Source organism: Thalassophryne amazonica, chromosome 7 (genome assembly GCF_902500255.1).
Source record: "Thalassophryne amazonica chromosome 7, fThaAma1.1, whole genome shotgun sequence".
Lineage (NCBI taxonomy): Eukaryota > Metazoa > Chordata > Actinopteri > Batrachoidiformes > Batrachoididae > Thalassophryne > Thalassophryne amazonica.
The window spans coordinates 86,431,070-86,455,005 of NC_047109.1; the positions used below are offsets into that span (position 1 = coordinate 86,431,070).

At 44.0% G+C, this 23,936-nt stretch overlaps 1 long non-coding RNA gene across 2 annotated transcripts; it reads right to left on the bottom strand.

The window, feature by feature from the left end:
- Positions 1-480: 480 nt before the first annotated feature.
- On the bottom strand, positions 481-12,571 carry LOC117513331. 2 transcript variants are annotated; one of them, XR_004561568.1, is made up of 5 exons: positions 12,508-12,520; positions 12,343-12,476; positions 9,248-9,259; positions 5,341-5,346; positions 481-491 (listed from the first exon to the last, which is right to left on the bottom strand). It is a non-coding gene; the product is annotated as an uncharacterized LOC117513331 (long non-coding RNA). The 2 variants fall into 2 exon arrangements; XR_004561567.1 differs by having other exon boundaries at positions 12,343-12,571.
- Between the last annotated feature and the right edge of the window lie 11,365 nt (positions 12,572-23,936).

Below are 23,936 nucleotides of genomic sequence, written 5' to 3' on the forward strand. Positions count from 1 at the left end.
GTGTTCTAACATAGTCCCTAACCTATCGAAAAAGCTGATTTCTCTGCAAATTATATCTTTCTTGGAGTTGCTGGAAAGACGCAAAGTCCCTTCTATGTAAAGGTAAGCCACGACACCGATCCCTAATCGTGTCCAGATGGTAAAGACTCCATCCAGAGCTGAGGGAGTGAAAGAAGGGTTTGCCATTATGGGCAGCAGAAATGATACTGCCTTGAGCTTGAAATGAGTCTTTAGTTGTTTCCATATCCTAATTAAAGCATAAATTACAGGGTTATGTTTAAAGCAAGTTTTATTGACTGGGATGGGTGACAGTATAACTGCTTTAATAGAATAGGGTAGACAGTCCTCCTGTACCATTTCTAGCTTATCATAGGGTGAAGGATTGTCATCTAGCCAGTGTACCATTGAGCGTAACCCAGTGGCCCAGTAATATAAAATAAAATTAGGCAGTACCAACCCCCATTAGTTCTATGTTTGCAAAGATGATTCTTCTTTATTCTATGAGACTTGCAATGCCATACAAAAGGGAGAACAACTGAGTCCAATTTACTGAAAAAAAGATTTGGCAAGATATATAGGCAGGTTTTGAAAAAGATAAAGTAGCTGAGAGAAGAAAATTATTTTGATAGCGTTCACTCTGCCCAATAGAGAAATGGGGAGTGTTTTCCAAAATTGTATATTGTTTGCTAGCTTATCCAACAGGGCAGGGAAATTGGCCTTATAAAGATCTTTATACTTCTTGGTAATTACTATCCCCAAATTGGTTATTCTGTCTGATGCTATTCTGAGAGGTAACTGTTTGAGCCAATCTTGATCCGCATCTTGTACTGGTAATAGCTCGCTTTTGCCCCATGTAGCACCGTGGCCTCAATTCGCCTTAATTAAATAAATACATTAATGCTGTCTCAAAAACCTGAGTTTGGAACTGCAGACAAAAGACTGTGTTTTCCTTCTCAGTTGAGAAATTCCTAAGTCATCTGGAGATCTTCAGATAAAGCTTGGAGGCATCCCCCATGGGCCAACACTGGGATTCACAGCAAAACAAAACTGTAATTCAAAGTTCTTCAAAGGGGAGCCCTTGCCTTTTTATTAGTGAATTTTCAGTCATTATGAATTACATGACATTATAATGGCTTCATGTCAGAATCTGAAATTTCCCAGGCCCGAAGAACCCACTTTTACATGACTACCATGAATTTCAATATGACTGCCCAAATGTCAAGCCCAACCCCAAAAACAAAGACACCACCTAGTGGTAGGAGGAGGAAATAACACACTAATTACTTATGAAATGAACTCGGTCCAGAACACTCCCCGCCTGGTATCTAAAAAGATGCCACCTTTGACAAGGGGAGTTAAGAAACTATAAACCCTAATCAGTCTCTGGGGAGAGGAGTAGGATGACCTCTGAGACAGGTCGCAGATAGGTCTTACTTGACCCATCCCTTGCAGTCTTGATCTCCACCTTCCTTACCCTCCCCTCTGTACTGGGGAAGGTCTTAACGATGACGCCCATGGGCCAGTCGTTTCTCTGCAACTGGTCGTTTTTAAGGAGGATGACATCACCTTCTTTCAGATTGCATTTCTCCTTTTCCCACTTCCTGCGTCTTTGCAGAGTGGGGAGGTATTCAGTCCTCCAGCGATGCCAAAAGGTGTTGGCGAGGCTTTGGACCTGCTTCCACTGCTTCCCGTAGAGGTCCTTCTCGTTAAATTCACCCTTGGGAGGAGGAAGAGCACTGACCTTCTGGGTGAGAAGTGTCGCTGGTGTCAGGATGAATGGGGAGTCGGGGTCTGTGGACACAGGAACCAGTGGACGGGCGTTCAGGATAGCTGAGACCTCTGCCATGAATGTTGTCAGGACCTCATTGTGTGAGCTTTGCTGGGCTGACCTTCAACAGCATCGAGTCCAGGATACGCCTGGCCAGTCCAATTAGCCGCTCCCAACTGCCCCCCATGTGCGAAGAGTGTGGTGGGTTAAAGATCCACTTACACCCATTGGCACTGAGATATCCTTGCACCTCCTTGTCACTGGTCACAGAGTCCATCTGCAACTCCTCACAGGCCCCGACGAAGTTGGTGCCACAATCGCTTCTAATTTGTTTCACTGGCCCCCTGACTGAGAAGAACCATCGTAGAGCGTTGATGAAGCTTGAAGAGTCCATTGACTCCAGTACTTCTATATGTGTGGCCCTAGTGCTCATACATGTAAAAAGCACAGCCCATCTTTTGCTGCTAGTCAGTCCTCCTGTGGTCCGCCGTGCCGTGACCATCCATAGTCCGAAGACATCCACACCCACAAATGAGAAGGGAGGATCTGCGCTGAGGCGGTCCACAGGTAAGTCAGCCATCTTTTGAGTCTCCATCTTCCTGCGTAATCTTCTGCATGTGACGCAATGATGAAGGATGCTGCTGATGCGCCGTTTCCCACCGATAATCCACAGGCCTGCCGCTCTCACAGCACCCTCAGTGAGGTGCCGTCCTTGGTGCTGGACCTGCTCATGAAAATGCCGGATGAGCAAGGTTGTGACGTGGCTCTGCCCAGGTAAGATTATAGGACTAACTTCTTTTCCATCCAGGTTTGCCTTGGACAGGCGTCCTCCAATCCTGAGAATGCCAGCACTGTCAAGGTAAGGACACAGGCTAAGGAGTGGGCTTTGTTTAGGAATGGCTATTCCTCCCCGGATGCATTCCAACGTCTCCACGAAGGCATCTTGTTGGACAGCCCGTATTATGATGTTTCTTGCTTCCTCCAAGTCTTCTGTGGGACAGGGCCCTTCATGGATGTGCCAACCCTTGCAGTTGCTCCCCTGTGTGAAGGAGTGGGCAACATGAATGAGCCTAGCAACTGCTCGATTGAGTGACCGCCAGCTGGAGAACCTCTCAAAACATATAGGGTCAAGTTTATCAGCGGTAACCCTGTTGAGATGACAAGTGATCTGTGGGCGAACGTCAGGGTCAGAGGTAGGGTCAACCAAGTCAAAGGAACTAGGTGCAGGTTCGACTTCAGATGACATCAACAGAAATGGTGGTCCACACAGCCATGTGGTGTTAGTCAGGCTGCCTGCTAGGACTGATCGAGAGCCATGGTCGGCAGGGTTTTGGCTGGAGGGCACGTACTTCCATTGCTTAGGGCTTGTTGACCTCCTAATGCGCTGCACCCTGTTGCCCACGTAGACGTAGAATCATCTTGATTCATTGTGAATGTAGCCTAGGACCACCTTGCTGTCTGAGTAGAATGTCACAGCGTCGAAGATGGTGTCCATCTCATCCACAATCGCGTCTGCAATTTCTACAGCCAGGACCGCAGCACACAGCTCGAGCCTTGGAACTGTTGTTTCTGGACGTGGAGCAAGCTTTGCCTTGCCAAATACGAAGCCAACCTCCACGTCGCTGCTTACATCTGTTGTCCTCACGTAGGCGACAGCAGCTATAGCAGTGGTGGAAGCATCGCAAAACACGCACAGCTCCTTACTGCATGCTTGGCGGAGAGAGATGGAGGTGTATTGGCGCGGGATCTTGAGCTGTTCAAGCTCCTTCAGAGGGTCCCTCCACAGCTTCCATTCTCTGTACTTTTCCTCAGGGAGAGGGGCATCCCAGTCGCATGACTCTGTGGTAAGCTCCCTCAGTATGGACCTTCCTTGAATACTTACGGGGCAGCAAAACCTAGCGGGTCAAACAGACTGTTTACAGTTGACAGGACCCCACATCTTGTGTAAGGCTTCTCTGCATCGGCGACCTGGAACGTGAATACGTCTTCTGAAATGTCCCAGCTCACCCCTAAACTTCTCTGCATGGGAGGGGGGTCTGTACTGAGATCCAGATCTTTCATCCCCTTAGCCAGATCTTCAGGAGGGAAGGCTCTCATCACAGCCACCCTGTTCAACAAGATCTTGTGAAGCCGGAGGTTGGAGAGGGCTAGCATGTCTTGAATGTTGTGAAGAAGAGTGATGGGTTCCTCTTCTGAAGGGACAGACAGAAGACCATTGTCGACATAGAAATTCCTCTCAACAAACAGCCTCGCCTCCATGCCGTACTCCCTCTCTCCCTCTGCAGCAGCTTTTCAGAGCCCGTACATGGCCACGGATGGCGATGGGCTATTTCCAAAGACATGTACGCGCATCCTGTACTCAATGACATCGTCATCTAGGTCATTATTGCGATGCCAGAGAAAGCGCAGAAAGTTCCGATGGTTCTCACGTATGACAAAGCAATGGAACATCTGCTGGATGTCAGTCGTCACTGCCACTGGCTCCCTCCTAAACCGCAGCAGTACTCCGAGCAAACTGTTGTTCATGTTTGGACCCGTGAGGAGGACATCATTGAGGGATACCCCTTGGTGTTGCGCGCTGGAGTCGAATACCACCCTCACCTGTCCAGGCTTCTGAGGGTGATATACCCCAAAGAATGGTAGATACCAGCACTCCTCATCTGGTGGCAAGGGTGGTGCCACTTCAGCATGTCCATTCTCAAAGAGCTTGCCCATGAACTCAGTGAAATGCTCCTTCCTCTCAGGACGTTTCCTGAGTAACTTAGTGACTGTAGCGAGACGGGTTCTTGCCTGCTCGCGGTTGTTTGGCAGATGCTGGCGTGGGATGCGGAAGGGGAGTGGAGCCTGCCAGCTGTTATCATCACCCTGTTTCAGTTCCGTCTCCATAATCCTCAGGAAGGCAAGATCCTCCATAGAAGGTGCTGTCTTGTCATCATCCTTTATGTGGCAGAAGATGGACTCCCCCATGAGTTGCGTTTTGTAACTTGGCAAGGACAGCTGCTTTTCTGAGACTGACGGATTCTGGAACTGGCGAGGGTGGCTGAGTTTGTCTTTGATTTCAATTTTGTTGATGCAGGGATACAGAACACTAGGACGCCCATTCTCAAGAATGTAGGTTCTGTAGGTGTTCAAAGGCGAGGGTACGTGTGTGCCGTTGATACACACATCCCCTACCACCACCCAGCCGAGTGCTAAACCGTTTGGCGAAGGGAGCATGTGGAGGGCCGTTGCGTTGCTCAAGGACCTTGTGCACCTGAATAATGTCTCTTCCTAAAAGAAGTAAGATCTCGGCCTTAGGGTCAAAGGGAGGTATCTTAGAGGCAAGAGACTTCAGGTGCGGATGGTACTTCACAGCAGCCGGCGTGGGAATCTCTGCCCAATTATCAGGAAGTTGGTCACACTCAACGAGTGTAGGCAGAGCTAGACTGGTCTTTTCATCAGCCGATTGCATGATGAATCCCTTTGCCCTGCGTCCTGCAACCTCTGACACACCTGCACAGGTTTTGAGTGTGTAGGGAGAGGTGTTGTCGGCTATATTGAACATCTCAAAGAACGACGACCTGGCTAGTGACCTATTACTCTGGTCATCTAGGACTGCGTATGCGGTCATCTTCTTCTCAGGGTGGTCCTTAGGATATCAATCAATCAATCAATCAATCAATTTTTTATATAGCGCCAAATCACAACAAACAGTTGCCCCAAGGCGCTTTATATTGTAAGGCAAGGCCATACAATAATTATGTAAAACCCCAACGGTCAAAACGACCCCCTGTGAGCAAGCACTTGGCTACAGTGGGAAGGAAAAACTCCCTTTTAACAGGAAGAAACCCTCCAGCAGAACCAGGCTCAGGGAGGGGCAGTCTTCTGCTGGGACTGGTTGGGGCTGAGGGAGAGAACCAGGAAAAAGACATGCTGTGGAGGGGAGCAGAGATCGATCACTAATGATTAAATGCAGAGTGGTGCATATAGAGCAAAAAGAGAAAGAAACAGTGCATCATGGGAACCCCCCAGCAGTCTATGTCTATAGCAGCATAACTAAGGGATGGTTCAGGGTCACCTGATCCAGCCCTAACTATAAGCTTTAGCAAAAAGGAAAGTTTTAAGCCTAATCTTAAAAGTAGAGAGGGTGTCTGTCTCCCTGATCTGAATTGGGAGCTGGTTCCACAGGAGAGGAGCCTGAAAGCTGAAGGCTCTGCCTCCCATTCTACTCTTACAAACCCTAGGAACTACAAGTAAGCCTGCAGTCTGAGAGCGAAGCGCTCTATTGGGGTGATATGGTACTACGAGGTCCCTAAGATAAGATGGGACCTGATTATTCAAAACCTTATAAGTAAGAAGAAGAATTTTAAATTCTATTCTAGAATTAACAGGAAGCCAATGAAGAGAGGCCAATATGGGTGAGATATGCTCTCTCCTTCTAGTCCCCGTCAGTACTCTAGCTGCAGCATTTTGAATTAACTGAAGGCTTTTTAGGGAACTTTTAGGACACCCTGATAATAATGAATTACAATAGTCCAGCCTAGAGGAAATAAATGCATGAATTAGTTTTTCAGCATCACTCTGAGACAAGACCTTTCTGATTTTAGAGATATTGCGTAAATGCAAAAAAGCAGTCCTACATATTTGTTTAATATGCGCTTTGAATGACATATCCTGATCAAAAATGACTCCAAGATTTCTCACAGTATTACTAGAGGTCAGGGTAATGCCATCCAGAGTAAGGATCTGGTTAGACACCATGTTTCTAAGATTTGTGGGGCCAAGTACAATAACTTCAGTTTTATCTGAGTTTAAAAGCAGGAAATTAGAGGTCATCCATGTCTTTATGTCTGTAAGACAATCCTGCAGTTTAGCTAATTGGTGTGTGTCCTCTGGCTTCATGGATAGATAAAGCTGGGTATCATCTGCGTAACAATGAAAATGTAAGCAATACCGTCTAATAATACTGCCTAAGGGAAGCATGTATAAAGTGAATAAAATTGGTCCTAGCACAGAACCTTGTGGAACTCCATAATTAACTTTAGTCTGTGAAGAAGATTCCCCATTTACATGAACAAATTGTAATCTATTAGACAAATATGATTCAAACCACCGCAGCGCAGTGCCTTTAATACCTGTGGCATGCTCTAATCTCTGTAATAAAATTTTATGGTCAACAGTATCAAAAGCAGCACTGAGGTCTAACAGAACAAGCACAGAGATGAGTCCACTGTCCGAGGCCATAAGAAGATCATTTGTAACCTTCACTAATGCTGTTTCTGTACTATGATGAATTCTAAAACCTGACTGAAACTCTTCAAATAGACCATTCCTCTGCAGATGATCAGTTAGCTGTTTTACAACTACCCTTTCAAGAATTTTTGAGAGAAAAGGAAGGTTGGAGATTGGCCTATAATTAGCTAAGATAGCTGGGTCAAGTGATGGCTTTTTAAGTAATGGTTTAATTACTGCCACCTTAAAAGCCTGTGGTACATAGCCAACTAACAAAGATAGATTGATCATATTTAAGATCGAAGCATTAAATAATGGTAGGGCTTCCTTGAGCAGCCTGGTAGGAATGGGGTCTAATAAACATGTTGATGGTTTGGATGAAGTAACTAATGAAAATAACTCAGACAGAACAATCGGAGAGAAAGAGTCTAACCAAATACCGGCATCACTGAAAGCAGCCAAAGATAACGATACGTCTTTGGGATGGTTATGAGTAATTTTTTCTCTAATAGTTAAAATTTTGTTAGCAAAGAAAGTCATGAAGTCATTACTAGTTAAAGTTAATGGAATACTCAGCTCAATAGAGCTCTGACTCTTTGTCAGCCTGGCTACAGTGCTGAAAAGAAACCTGGGGTTGTTCTTATTTTCTTCAATTAGTGATGAGTAGAAAGATGTCCTAGCTTTACGGAGGGCTTTTTTATAGAGCAACAGACTCTTTTTCCAGGCTAAGTGAAGATCTTCTAAATTAGTAAGACGCCATTTCCTCTCCAACTTATGGGTTATCTGCTTTAAGCTACGAGTTTGTGAGTTATACCACGGAGTCAGACACTTCTGATTTAAAGCTCTCTTTTTCAGAGGAGCTACAGCATCCAAAGTTGTCTTCAATGAGGATGTAAAACTATTGACGAGATACTCTATCTCCCTTACAGAGTTTAGGTAGCTACTCTGCACTGTGTTGGTATATGGCATTAGAGAACATAAAGAAGGAATCATATCCTTAAACCTAGTTACAGCGCTTTCTGAAAGACTTCTAGTGTAATGAAACTTATTCCCCACTGCTGGGTAGTCCATCAGAGTAAATGTAAATGTTATTAAGAAATGATCAGACAGAAGGGAGTTTTCAGGGAATACTGTTAAGTCTTCTATTTCCATACCATAAGTCAGAACAAGATCTAAGATATGATTAAAGTGGTGGGTGGACTCATTTAGTTTTTGAGCAAAGCCAATAGAGTCTAATAATAGATTAAATGCAGTGTTGAGGCTGTCATTCTCAGCATCTGTGTGGATGTTAAAATCGCCCACTATAATTATCTTATCTGAGCTAAGCACTAAGTCAGACAAAAGGTCTGAAAATTCACAGAGAAACTCACAGTAACGACCAGGTGGACGATAGATAATAACAAATAAAACTGGTTTTTGGGACTTCCAATTTGGATGGACAAGACTAAGAGTCAAGCTTTCAAATGAATTAAAGCTCTGTCTGGGTTTTTGATTAATTAATAAGCTGGAATGGAAGATTGCTGCTAATCCTCCGCCCCGGCCCGTGCTACGAGCATTCTGACAGTTAGTGTGACTCGGGGGTGTTGACTCATTTAAACTAACATATTCATCCTGCTGTAACCAGGTTTCTGTTAGGCAGAATAAATCAATATGTTGATCAATTATTATATCATTTACCAACAGGGACTTAGAAGAGAGAGACCTAATGTTTAATAGACCACATTTAACTGTTTTAGTCTGTGGTGCAGTTGAAGGTGCTATATTATTTTTTCTTTTTGAATTTTTATGCTAAAATAGATTTTTGCTGGTTATTGGTAGTCTGGGAGCAGGCACCGTCTCTACGGGGATGGGGTAATGAGGGGATGGCAGGGGGAGAGAAGCTGCAGAGAGGTGTGTAAGACTACAACTCTGCTTCCTTGTCCCAACCCTGGATAGTCACGGTTTGGAGGATTTAAGAAAATTGGCCAGATTTCTAGAAATGAGAGCTGCTCCATCCAAAGTTGGATGGATGCCGTCTCTCCTAACAAGACCAGGTTTTCCCCAGAAGCTTTGCCAATTATCTATGAAGCCCACCTCATTTTTTGGACACCACTCAGACAGCCAGCAATTCAAGGAGAACATGCGGCTAAACATGTCACTCCCGGTCTGATTGGGGAGGGGCCCAGAGAAAACTACAGAGTCCGACATTGTTTTTGCAAAGTTACACACCGATTTAATGTTAATTTTAGTGACCTCCGATTGGCGTAACCGGGTGTCATTACTGCCGACGTGAATTACAATCTTACCAAATTTACGCTTAGCCTTAGCCAGCAGTTTCAAATTTCCTTCAATGTCGCCTGCTCTGGCCCCCGGAAGACAATTGACTATGGTTGCTGGTGTCGCTAACTTCACATTTCTCAAAACAGAGTCGCCAATAACCAGATCCTCGGCGGGTGTGTCGTCGAGTGGGGAAAAACGGTTAGAGATGTGAACGGGTTGGCGGTGTACACGGGGCTTCTGTTTAGGGCTACGCTTCCTCCTCACAGTCACCCAGTCGGCCTGCTTTCCCAGCTGCTCGGGATCTGCCAGGGGGTAACTAACGGCGGCTAAGCTACCTTGGTCCGCACCGACTACAGGGGCCTGGCTAGCTGTAGAATTTTCCACGGTGCGGAGCCGAGTCTCCAATTCGCCCAGCCTGGCCTCCAAAGCTACGAATAAGCTACACTTATTACAAGTACCGTTACTGCTAAAGGAGGCCGAGGAATAACTAAACATTTCACACCCAGAGCAGAAAAGTGCAGGAGAGACAGGAGAAGCCGCCATGCTAAATCGGCTAAGAGCTAGTAGCTACGCTAAGCTAGCGGATTCCTAAAAACACGCAAAGTGAATAATGTGTAAATAATTTAGAGGTGATTCAGCAGAAGGAGTGCTTTAGTTAAGGCACGTAAAGATTACACTGGGAAACAAATCGTAATCTAGATAACTAGATCAATCTAACTGTGCAGATTAAACAGCTAACAGATACAGAAAAACACCGCTGTGCTCCGGAACAGGAAGTGATACAATACCGCAGTGAGAGCCAACCACCAGTATAATGCGCCAAATCACAGCAAAAGCCGTCTATATACATAGACAAGACAGATTTTGGCACAGGACTTGGTTGCCGCACTGTTTCCACAGACCTCTGTGCAGATTGAGGTAGTGACTGAAGCTGTGGTTGATTCCTCTCCCTCCCCGCCATGCTCTTCAGAGGGGCCGCTAGCTGGCTTTGTCGACCATGGTGCAGGACCGGCATGAAGGGCTGCAATGTGCTTATCACTGTTGCACTCAGAGCACTGGATGATAGCCCTGCAGTTCTTAGCTTGGTGGGAGGTTGAGGAACAACAACGGAAGCATATGCCATTCTCCTTAAGGAAGGCCTTACGCTCGTCCAGCAGTTTTGCTCTAAAGGCTCTACACTTTGGTAGCGGGTGTGGCTTTTTATGTATGGGGCACTGGTTCTTCGGGTTGTCAAATCCCTTGGTCTCATTCCCCTTGGCAGCATTATCCACCTCCGTTTTATGCACAGCTAAAGGAGTTTCAGCTGATTTTAATGAGAATTTCTCCCCTTTAGGTAGCGCGTTGCTGGGAGCTGCAGCAGCAAAGCTTGGGTCGTTCCTCATCTTTGCTTCTGCACGAATGAAGTCGGCGAACACGGAGAAGGGTGGGAAGATGGTGTGGTGTTCTTCCTTATACTTTGTACCATGCACCATCCATTTCTCCTGCAGATTGAATGGCAATTTTTCCAGGATAGGGTTAATGCCTCGCGCTGTATCGAGGAAAGCCAAAGCAGGTAGGAACCCATCCTCCTTGGCTGCCTGTATCTCCACGAGAAGGTCGCCTAGTTCTCGTAGCCGCTTGGGTTCTTTACTGGAGAACTTGGGGAACCGTTCAAGCTTGTTAAAGAGAGCCACTTCCATGGCCTCTGGCGATCCATAAACCTCCTCTAGTCTTTGCCAGACCATACTGAGGGCCTCACCAGGGTAGTTGATACGAACTGACCTCACTCTCCTTGCATGTTCTGCAGAATCCGGTCCAAGCCACTTAATCAGCAGGTCAAGTTCCTCACTAGGCTTCAGACCCAGATCTTCCGTAGGGTTAGAGAAGGCAGACCCCCAAGCCCAGTAGTCTTCGGGTTTGTCGTTGAACTTTGTGAGTCCAGCCGTCAATAGCTCGCGGTGAGCTAAGAACCTTCCCAGCACTGATACATGTGTAGTGGATTCTCCTCCACGTGGATAGCTGTAATCCGCTGTATCATGTCTGGGCGTCCAACGGTTCTTCTGTTCAGATATTGGGTGTGATGCAATAAATTCACTTTCTCTTTTCGGTGTGAATTGTAGTGACTGTCGCATTGAATTAGTGGCTTCCACAGGCAACTGTTGCCTTTCACGTTGACTAGGTGGCTCATTATGTAGATGAGAATCATCAGGTGGCTTGGGGTGAACAGCTGTTGAAGGACTGAAATCGGCCATTTTATCCTGTTCCGGATCATCTGTTGGCTCCTCGCCTTTCACGTAGTGATACTGTTCTTGAACATATTTCTCTGTTCTCTCAACTGAATGATATGATGAGCCTTGGTCAATATTGTGAGCTGCAGCGAGCTCCCCCATGGCTGCCGAATCCACTGCCGCTTCCAATACATTAGCTTCAGCATGAGCAGCCTCAGCCTCTTTCTCTTGCTGTATGGCCTCCAATGTGGCTTTGAGACGTGTCTTCTCTACTTTAAGATCAATCTCCCTTTGTGCATAAGATGCTCTGGTACGCGCAGCTTCAGCCTTAGCTCGTGCCTCTACCGCAGCTAAGCTAGCTGCAGATCTGACAGAGCGCTTCGATGATTTTGATGTGCGTGACCGCGCTGACCTTGTTTCATAGTTCTTTTCTTCTGGTAATGACATCTTGAAACTGGTAGATGCAGAACAGGCTGGATATCTTACTCACTGCGGTAGAAATTACTGTTGAAGCATCTTTTTACTGTTCTGCCCTCATTAAAGAGTCCCCCTTCTTCAATTAGACAGACAGATGACTCCCATCACACACTGGTCAGATTTGGTAGGTTTATTCAAGCTGACAGCATGCAAAAGGTGTAAAACGAAAATGAAGAAACAAAATAAAACATACAATCAGCATAAAATATGTATAAACTAAGATATCTAAGACACATCCCCAAACATATGGTCTACAGCTAGCCTAGAAAGCTACTACAGTCACTATCTGGATATATGAAATAGCATGTCAAAGATCAATAGCTCTCACTTTGTTGAAATTACAAAAATATACAGAAATATACACATTATATATTTATACTAACAATATTCTTCAAAAATACTCACAGACGATGCTCCTACAAGTGATTTCAAAAGAGGATGGATTAAGATGTTGTTGCTGCTCACACTATCGTGCCAATACTGGTCTGACTGAAACAAAGGATTCAAGGTGACTTTCTATAAGTGTCACATGACTACCATGAATTTCAATATGACTGCCCAAATGTCAAGCCCAACCCCAAAAACAAAGACACCACCTAGTGGTAGGAGGAGGAAATAACACACTAATTACTTATGAAATGAACTCGGTCCAGAACATGGTGAAATATTCTGGTTTATCCAAAGGATGTGTCTGACAATTAATGTGTATCCATTCAAATGTCTCAGAACAGATAATATGTCAAAATAGTTAATGTGTTTAAATAATTGAATCATTTGTGTCTGCACTGTGACCACATGAGGTTTTCTGTGAAACTACACACCCTAAATGGGTGGAGTTTGGTGACGTCAGTCCCTTTTAAAAAGTAAGAACAGAGTCCACTGGCAATGCTCTCGGCAGCTCTTCTCTTGCATCTCTCTCGCTTCCTTTCATAAACGCTTAATTTTTATTTTTGGGTCAACAAGGCCCCATGCTAAGCTAACCTAGCTGAAGCTACCACGTGGCATTCTTTGTTCATTTTTGATCATTTGAACAAAGTTTTAACCTGACGCTTTAAGGTGCATCAAGTCTTTAGAATTTTTAAGAGAACGTCCGAGCTGAACTTTTCAAATTAATAGCGAACTTACAGAAAAGCGACTCTCCTTTTCTGTCGGCTATTTTGTTTTGTTTTTTTCAACGCTTTTCAAGTTTTAACTTTTTCCTAAATTCACAAAGATTTTTAATCTGGCTCCAACAAACTTTTTAAAAGCTACCAGAAACCATTTTCAACAAACACCTTCTGACTCTGGGTTCCTGCAAGTTGACAACGGTGCTGATTTCAAACCATCAGCCATCCTGTCAGTAAAGCCGACACAAGCCTTTGGGATCGCCTGGGGAGACCCCTGAGTTAACCCCTTGACCCGAGTGAGCACGACGGATGGACGGAAAGACTGATCCATCTGAACCAACTTCTCAATGGACCAGCTAAGTGACCCAGTTAAAGGTTCCAGAAGAAGGGTTTGTTGTTAAAGGATACAAAGTGGCTCCTCCTTATTATTATTCTTCCTTTTAAACATATTCATATGTTTGTTTAATATTTTTCTTAATAATTGGCTTCAAATTTCATCATTAAATTCTAATCAGATTTATTCACTTAAAGTCTTTGAGCTTTATCTCTCTCTTTCAACATCTCATGAGTAAGAAAATTGTTTCCATGAATGAACTTATTTAATCACTGTCCATGAAAATGCCAGTAAACTATTCATTACTTGTAACTAAATTGTAAATATTTCTGCTGTGGTTCATTTTGTGTTCAGAAAGAAACCCTTGGTCAATTGTGTTGTGAATTCACTTTCAGATCAGAGGCTGATTAATTGAGACTGATTTAATTAAATTGAGACTGACTAATTCATTTGAGAATGATAAATTAATGAATGTTTAAAGTACCTATGCTGTAAATAGGTGGTGCCCCAAGTAATAATTAAATAATAAGTATTAAACACTAAATTGTTAATTATTTTGGTGACTCATCAGATGGGGCCTAATCTGATCTAATTCAATTTGGGAGTTTAACTGCTTATTCACTATCCTCTTATTGGTGCTCCAGTGTGGAGGCGCTAATAAATAAATACACTACATTTTTTGGTGCTTCCATGTGAGGCCTGAATATCTGTAAATTTGCTACATATTACATATTTTGGTTCCCTGTGTGGAGGCTTTATTAAAAATTCGCTACATATATCTTTTGGTGCCCCGTTGTGAGGCTCTAATAAATGAATACACTACACCCACTTAATTTTCTAACCTGAGAAACTGCCAAACAGATGAAACATTTTCAAAATTGAAGGAATTGTAATCCTAGGCTGAGTGACAAATAACAAAATATCGTCCACATACAATGAAATCTTATTCCTGGTGTATTCTGTATTATAGCCATGTACGAGGTCTGTTAGAAAAGTATCGGACCTTTTTATTTTTTTCAAAAACTATATGGATTTGAATCACGTGCGATTACATCAGACAAGCTTGAACCCTCGTGGGCATGCAAGAGTTTTTTCATGCCTGTCGGTTACGTCATTCGCCTGTGGGCTGGCTTTGAGTGAGGAGTGGTCCACCCCTCCCGTCGGAATCTCTTTGTCTGAGAACTTCCTGAGAGACTGACGCTTTGCTTGATCAAATGTTTTTCAAAAACTGTGAGGCACATCGAAGTGGACACCATTCGAGAAATTCAGCTGGTTTTCTGTGAAAATTTTAACGGCTGATGAGAGATTATGGACTGTTGCTGTCACTTTAAGGACTGCCCACGGAGCGGGACGTCGCGATGCGCCCTGAGCCGCTGCTGTCTGCCTGTTTCGAGCTGAAAGCTTCCAAATTTAAGCCTCTGTTGACCCAGGACATTGTGAGAGAACAGAGAACTTTCAGAAGAGGTCGGGATCAGCAGTTTATCCGGACATTCCACTGTTAAAGGAGATTTTGTAATGAAAGAAAGTGCGGACGGGTCCGCGCGTCGGGACGCAGCCGGCACCACGCGCCGCCACAGGAAAAACATCTCCGTTGGAAGCCTTAAGGAGAAGTTGGAACATGTCCAGCTGTTAAACAATTTCTCAGATACTCACTCAACTGAAAGCCATCAAAAGCCGCCTGGTTTTTACAAAACCGCGCCGGCTGCGTCCCGATGCGCGGACCCGTCCTCACGTCTTTGGCTGGGCTGTCATTACATCATCAATAAATGCACAAGTTTACGTTGATATTTTGGACACTTTTCTTATCCCATCAATTGAAAGGATGTTTGGGGATGATGAAATCATTTTTCAAGATGATAATGCATCTTGCCATAGAGCAAAAACTGTGAAAACATTCCTTGCAAAAAGACACATAGAGTCAATGTCATGGCCTGCAAATAGTCCAGATCTTAATCCGATTGAAAATCCATGCCTCAGAGCCTGCAAGCTGTTATAAAAGCCAGAGGTGGTGCAACAAAATACTAGTGATGTGTTGGAGCGTTCTTTTGTTTTTCATGATTCCATAATTTTTTCCTCAGAATCGAGTGATTCCATATTTTTTCCCTGTTCTTAGTCTAAAAAAGTAACCGTTACTGACTGCCACAATTTTTTTTTTCTGATTTCTTGTAGTGTTTCTTAAAGCCAGAAAGTTGCCATTTGAAATGACTTCAGTTTTGTGTCATGTCTGTGATCTGCTTTTTTTCTACAAAATTAAACAACTGAATGAACATCCTCCGAGGCCGGTGATTCCATAATTTTTGCCAGGGGTTGTATAAGAGCTTAATCCAGGAGACAAATTTATCACCATAACTGAGCTTCTGAAAGACATATGCCCGACGTAAGTATGCCCAGTCGACCCGGTCGAATGCTTTCTCAATGTCCAAACTCAGGATAATCAGGTCTTTTTGGGGAAGTCTGGAAGAGTGCATGATGTTTAAAAGACATCTAAAAATGTGAAAGGAATTCCTTTGTGGGATAAACCCACTTTGGTCTGGGTGAATCAGCTTTCACATAAATGCATTAAGTCTTCTAGCCAAAGTCTTGGCCAGAATTTTTTGATCTGAATTTAGTAATGAATCCTGGACAAATAAATGTTGAGTTTATGCTGCACTCATATATCCAGTGGTTAAAATCATTCTGTGGAAGTACTGCACTGTTAAATTTTTTTTTTTTTAGTTTGGAGAAAAAGCCCTGTCAAAGCTATCATGGAAACAGATTGAAGTCTCCTTTTTTTACAATTTGGTCATCTTTCCACGTTCTTCTAAACCTATTGACCACCTGTGATCCTGTCTGATGCCTCACTTCAACTTCGATGAAAGACAGATCAATTTGGAGTGAAACAGGGAGCTGTATGTCTGGTGGTGTACCACTTTCATCTCTCCTCTTCTCCTTCCTGTCATCCAGCCGTTGCAGCACACTTTGCTCTAATCCCCCTCAGTTTCTCTGATGAGCAATGGCCGCTCTGTCTCTTTTCACTCTCTCTTCCTCTCTTTCAGTCAAGAAAGTCCTGCCAAAGCTTTTCTAAATCCCAGGTAAGAGCAGAGCTTTTCTGCAGGAAAATTTCATTTCAACACCTCTCATCTTATACAGAGTGCAGCAGGATCGGAGTCTCTAAGTTATGAATCCAATAACTACTGTGTGTGTATGGATGTGGGTGTGGGTATGCATGTGTGTGTGGGAGGACTGATTATAGCAATGGACCTGACTCTCATGAACTCAAACACAAGGTCAAAGAGAGTAAGAAAGAGAAAGGAACACCAGCACGTGAAAAACAGTGCATCCAGAAAGTATGCACAATGCATCACCTTTTCCACAGTTTGTTACATTCTTATTCCAAAATGGATTAAATTAATTTTTTCCCACAAAATTATACCCATAATGACAATGTGAAAAAAGTTTGTTTGAGATTTTTGCAAATTTATTAAAAACAAGAGCAATCAGAGATTTCTGACGTCCACCAAGGGTTGACGAGGACTCACAATGATATGTCATTCACATCGTGACCCGGACTTTACATGGATCCAGAATCCACAACACAATGTAATAATTGCATACTGATCCAGAATGGCCCAACTGATCAAGATGTTGCAATCTGATATTTAATTCCCAAGCTGAAACAAAATAGTGTCTTCCTGATCTTGGCTTTACACTGTTGTGCTGTATCTTTCTGCAGCAGAATATGCATATTGATCCGGATCACTCCCAGCAAATCCTGAGCCAGAATAAAGAACTGTATCACATCTAAAATTCAGTGGAGTCTTCCATGCCCTAATATGTATCTGTGTTGCAATTTGGTGAGAATTGGTGAAATAGTTTTGACATAATCATTCAAAGCCTATGTAAAGTGAAATCTTGATCCAGAATCCGTATGCAGATGTGGATCACCTCCAAAATTTAATGGAGTCTTCCATGGCCAAATACTGATCTGTGGTGAAAATTTCATAAAGATCCATGCAGTTTTGATGTAATCCTTGAAAGTTAGTAAAAGTAAAATCCTGATCTGATATCTATTTCTGGAGAAAATTTGGTGAATATCTGTTAAGCAGTTTTGACATTATCCTTCAAAGCCTTTACAAAGTGAAATCCTGATCCAGAATCCAGTTCTGGATCACCTCCAAAACTGAATGGACTCTTCCATGACCCAAATCTGTGGTGAAAAGTTCATCAAAATCTGTGCAGTAGTTTTGACGTAATCCTGCTAACAGACAAACTAATAAATAAATAAAGGCAGATGATTTTATTACATCCTTGGTGGACGTAATAAAAAACTACGAAATCACATGAACATAAGTATTCACAGCCTTTGCAGTGAAGCTCAAAATTGAGCTCAGGTGCATCCTGTTTCCACTGATCATCCTTGTGATATTCCTACAGCTTAACTGGAGTCCAGCTGGGGTAAATTTATCTGAATGGACATGATTTGGAAAGGCACACACCTGTCTACATATAAGGTCCCAAAGTTGACAGTGCATGTCAGAGCACAAACCAAGCATGAAGTCAAAGGAATTGTCTGTAGAACTCCAAGACAGGATTGTCTTGAGGCCCATACTAGGGGAATGAGCACAGTGACCTCCATCATCTGTAAATGGAAGAAGTTCAGATCCACCAGCACTCTTCCTAGAGTTGGCCGCGTGTCTAAACTGAGCGATCGTGGAGCAAGGGCCTTAGTCAGGGAGGTGACCAAGAACTTGACAGTCACTCTATCAGAGCTCCAGCATTCCTTTGTGGGGAGAGGAGATCCTTCAAGAAAGACAACCATCTCTGCAGAAATCCACCAATCAGGTCTGTATGGTAGAGTGGCCAGACGGACACCATTCCTTAGTAAACAGCACATGGCAGCCCACCTGGAGTTTGCCAAAAGGCACCTGAAGGACTCTCAGACCATGAGAAACAAAATTCTCTTGTCTGATGAGCCAAGCTTGAACTCTTTGGCGTGACTGACAGGCGTCACATTTGAAGGAAACCAGGCACCATCCCTGACTGTTCATCTTTCAATAGGACAATGACCACAGCCAAGATATCAAAGGAGTGGCTTCAGAACAACTCTGTGAATGTCCTTGAGTGGCCCAGTCAAAGCAACGAGCTGAATCCGATTGAACATCTCTGGAGAGATCTGAAAATGAATGTGCACCGACGCTCCCCATCTAATCTGATGGACCTTGAGAGATGCTGGAAAGAGGAATGGACAAAACTGCTCAAAGATAAGTGCGCCAAGCTTGTGGCATCATATTCAAAAAGACTTGAGGCTGTAATTGCTGCCAAAGGTGCATCAGTGAGGATTCTCTTCCTGAACATCTCAAGCACTTTCAATAGCATCCAGCCCCTTGTGCTTCAGGACAATCTGAACAGAATGCCTGGCCACTTGAATGTCCATCTACCTCACCTATAGCCCGCAGTATGTCAGGCTGAGGGACATCACATCTGACACTGTGATCAGTAGCACCACAGCACCCAAGAACACGGTGCTTTCGCCTCTTCACTTCACCACTTTGGACGTCTGCTAGAACTCTGAGCTGTGTCACATCCAGAAGTTTGCAGATGATACAGCCATTGTTAGATGCATCAGGGATGACAGACATGAGGAGTACAGGAGGTTACTGAGGGACTTTGCTGTCTGGTGCCACACAAACCATCTACAGCTCAACACCTCGAAGACAAAGGAGCTGGTCATTGACTTTGGGAAGTCCAGACCAAGACTGTGACCAGTTCTGATTGAAGGAGTTGAGGTGGATGCTGTGGATTCCTACAAGTACCTCCGGCTGTGGCTGGACAGTAAACTGAACTGGACAACCCACACCAACCACCTGTATAAGAAGGAACAGAGCAGGCTATGCTTCCTGAGGAGGCTGAGGTCATTTAACATCAGCAGGAAACTCCCGTTGATGTTCTTCCAGTCCGTGGTAGCCAGCGTCCTCTTTTACACCCTGTTGTGCTGGTGTAGGCAGCACATCCAAAAAAGACCCATCAAGGCTGGACAAACTGATCAGATGGGCTGGCTCTGTGGTTGGCATGAAACTGCACTCTCTGGTGATGGTGGCAGAGAAGAGAACACTAGACAACCTGCTGAACATTGTGGACGATGCTAGTCAATCTCTGCACACGGTCATTAGTAACCAGGGGAGCCTCTTCAGCCACAGACTGCTCCTTCCCAAGTGCAGGACCAACAGACTGACAAACTCCTTTGTCCCTCAGGTCATCAGACTGTACAAATCCTCACTCGGGCGGGTGTAACAGGAAGACAGAGGACGGGAAGGAGAACAACAGCAGTAGCCAATAAGCCAGTAGCAAGCAGCATTTTTGGTATCTATATTTGTGTATTTATATTTACAAATTGTTTTGTTTTTTTCACTTTTGATACTCTGTGTGCATCTTACCCCGTGTGCTGCTATACAATGCTGCTGGAATCTCAATTTCCATGAGGGAGTCTTCCCAAGGGATTAATAAAGTTCTATTTAATCTAAATAACAAAATATTGAGCAATATGTGTGAATATTTATGTATATGTGATTTCTTAGTTTTTATGTTTAATACATTTTCAAAATAAAAAAAAAATTCATGTTGTCATTATGGGGTGTTGTGAGTAATATTTTGAGGGGAAAAAACAAATGTACTCCATTTTGCAATAAGGCTGTAACATAACAAAATGTGGAAAAGTGAAGTACTGTAAATAATGTATAATGTAAACATGCATAGACCGGCCCTTGTCCAGCCCCTTGTTTTGGGAACAGAAAATGGAGAAGGAAGAGCTGTGCTTCATTACAGTGTTGAGTGAAGCATTCTTCAGAGAGCATGCATTTTCAATTTGCATTTTCTGGACACAAACCCACAGATAACACTGGATCTGTGTTTATAACTGATCAAAAACAAACTCAAGCCCATGCAACTGCGACTTGAGCAGCTGATTTAGTAGTAATCAATATGCCAACATCTCATATTGTAAATTAAAGGAGCCACACTGCAGAGTTGGTTTTAGTTTCATTTTACACTTAAATAAGTGTGTAAGTGTGTGTGTGTGTGTGGGGGGGGGGGGGGGGTCATAGGAAACATCCTCAAACTACCACAACTCTGTTGTCAGTGCATATAAAAAAAAAACCAACAGCAGTAAGTCCCGTCAGCTTTTCTGCCTTCTCGTCACACCAGATCTGAGATACATGTGCATGTTGAATTGGCAGAGGTTTTACGCCGGATGCTCTTCCTGACTCAACTCAACAATAGAAAATGTCCTTGTATAAAGAAAGGTTAAGCACAAAATGGCTCGGTTTAGACATCTGTGATGTCTGGATGATGTGAGGTACACCCACTCAGCTGGTCTAAACACAGTAAGCTTTTCTTTCTTTCAGTTGCCCTCAGTTGCTCTGGGTCATGACAGCAAATCCAGCAGAGATCCTCATCGGCATTTGGTTCAAGTTTTGCACCGGATGCCCTTCCTGCAAGTCCAGTTGTAGGTGGATAGACGTGCAGCTCTTGCTGTCCTGAAGCAGTCTTCCAGCCAGGACCTACTCTGCTTCATTTCTGAGACACAGAGCAGCACCGGCTGCACCGGCTGCAGCCACTGCACGCAGCATAATGGTTTGCTTTTACTTTTAAACCATTGTGTAGCTGTTTCCATGTTTAGTTTTGCATCGCCACTGGGGTTAGTGTCAGTGACAGAAGATGTGGTAGAAGAAGCCTGGAGGGGAAACAGCCAGCACTGCATAATGGAGTGTGTTATTGCTCCCAGGAGAACAACAACACATCATTAAAAAAAAAAAAATTACCTGGGTTTCCTTGGATATAAACATTGAGCTCCTTTATTTATTCTACTATCTCATTGCGCAAGCTGGACACATGACCACAGCAGCAAATTTAACCAATCAGCTTTCAGTATCTAAGAATGGGATGTTTACAGTTAACATGAATGCACAACATGCATCAAAAATATTGTGCTTTTTTAAATTAACCATAGTTCAACCAGAAAGCCTCAGAAGGCAAGTTAAAGTTGATCATTTTAATGCACAAGATAATAATAGTTAAAAGTTATAGTGTATGATGTAGTAGATTTGGCGCTGGTCCTCGTCATGGCAGGGAGTAGACCTGAGATGGTCACAATACTGTTGATGGAAACAGCAGAAGACGGATACCATCTGGTGGTGTTGGAGTGGAGGAGGGAATGTCTTATCAGTAATCTGTAAACAGTGACAGGAGAGTGAGAACACTGAAGTTTTAAGGAATGTGCATGGTTCCTATTGGTTGAGAACTAATAACTAATAGGAAACACTTAATTCATCTAGAGATTAAAGTTAATGTTAATAAATTTACTATTAGTGACTTCTTAAAGCTCTGAGTCCTCTGGTAGAACTTATGTTGTGCTGCATTTCTATTCAACACAGGCACACAGAATCACAGAAATAGCAACTGTCTTAGACAAATGTGTATAGATAGATAGTTAGATAGATAAGATTATTTCAACAAAAAAATAGGTGGATGGGAAAAAGTGTGCTTAATGTGGATAAATGCGCATGTGAAAGCGTAACCTGGTCTTACGGCAAGTCGTGCTTCAGCAGCATGAAATATACATTAATCTACTGGTTCGTGACATTGTGACGAAAAGCACCTCATTTTCGTCACGGCAGCACAAATTCATTTTCATTCATTCCGTGATGGGTGGGGGGTGGGGGGGGTCGGGTGGTTATGGCTAGGGTCGGGGGTGGGAGTAGGGTTAGGAATAGTGAGTTAAAAAAGCTCCGTCATGAAAATTTGACTCATTTCGTCACGAGAGCACGAAAAAAAAATGTGAAACTGGGCTGGAAAGAAAGCAAAACCATCTCTGTGCCCTAACGTGCATCGGCGTATGAGCAGGCACTTTCTCACACGCATATGTATGATGCAGCTGAGAAAGAACAGATTGAATTAGAGCGCTGAGGTCAGCTATAAATCAACACAGGTCACTGTGGCAGAACCTGGCGAGCAGATTAGATTAGCGCGCAGCTGACAGACCCGGCCAGGCACATTAAAGCTCACACACACACACACACACACATGTTTGTGCATCATCTAAACACAGAAGTGGATATCCATGCACATTTATCGCAGCCAGCCTGAACGGAATATGCTGTGATGTTGCTTTGGTTTCTTGCACAAAAAAGAAAAGACAAAAAAAAGGCGCAGCTTGTTTCCTGACCCCTGAGCACCTACACAGCAGATAAAAGCAGCCACAATCCTGGTGAAGCAGACAGTTGGGTAACCAGCTTCTTACCAGGGTGGAGAGACTGATTAGATTAAAGCAGGCTGAGATGGGTCGTCGTGGCGATCTTCCTCTTCCTCAGTGTCACGCACCGGGGCTGAGGAATAGAGGCTCCCTTGTGGTTAATTCTTGGAGAAAGAAAAGACGACTTCTGTTGAGATTAAAAGGTGTTTGTGAGTGCGCAGTTGGATGGAAGAAAGGACAAGATGAATAGAGGAGCAGCTGTTGTTTATCTGCACGGCATCTCTGCTTGCAAGCACAAGAACAACACTATAAAGCTGCCTCGGTGGGACGCGTGTTACAAAAACAGCCACCGCATCTCGCTTTGTGCCACTCCATCACTACAGCTTCACAAAAAAACAAAAGATGAAAGATGTTTAGAGACATCTCCCTTCATGTTAGCGCTGCCCTTTCCACCTCTCCGTTTGTTCCCCTCTCTCGGCAATGCACGTCTGCACTTCAGCGGTGAACGCGCCATTCAGTGCCAACTGGTTCTGCACATGACCTCACTTCCTGCCACCATGCAAAGTGCTGCACAGTGGCTGGCAGCCAACATCACAGGCCAGATAAGGGTTTCTCCAAAGCACTTTGGACCGATCTCCTCTTTTCTATCTCTTTCTGATGGAGGGAGGTGGAGAAGCAACACCGTCACACACCATTTAATCCTAACTGTCACGGCTTTGAAGTACAATAACCGCCGATGAGAGGGCTCTCGAGTGTGCTCCTGTGTTTGACTAAAACTGGTTGAGGAGCGTGTTTCCAAGTGCCCTCCGGGGAGGGGAAAAAACAGAGACCCCCTTTCAACAGAGCTTATCCATTATTTACAGAGTGCTGCTGATATTGTAATAAATAACTGTAGCTCAGAAGTGTTTTCTGCCGTCACCGACAACAGCAACATATTGGTGCACTTTGGGGCGCCCTCACACAACAGAATGCTTTGATCCATTGAAGAGCAGTTTGAGCGAAGCTACACAGTGTTGAAAACATGTGAAGCTGCAAACAAATGCCACAGTACATCTGGAGAGGGAATTTCTCAGCCACCCACATTGCTTTGAAATCTGAAACATATGCATGTAAAATAAGTTCTTTCAGCTTCTCTCTTTTTGCTCAGGGTGGGCCCAGCATGTCGTTTTGGCACATGTTTTATGCTGGATGGCCTTCCTGACGCAACTCCACATTACATAGTGAAAGGGTATGGCCGGGTGGTCATGATGTGGAAATCTTCTGGCTTGAATGCAAGTGTACAAGCCACTCAGCCACCACTCTGCCCCGTATGTGAAGTCTGTCTTCCAGAAGGCAAGCGTGAATGTCA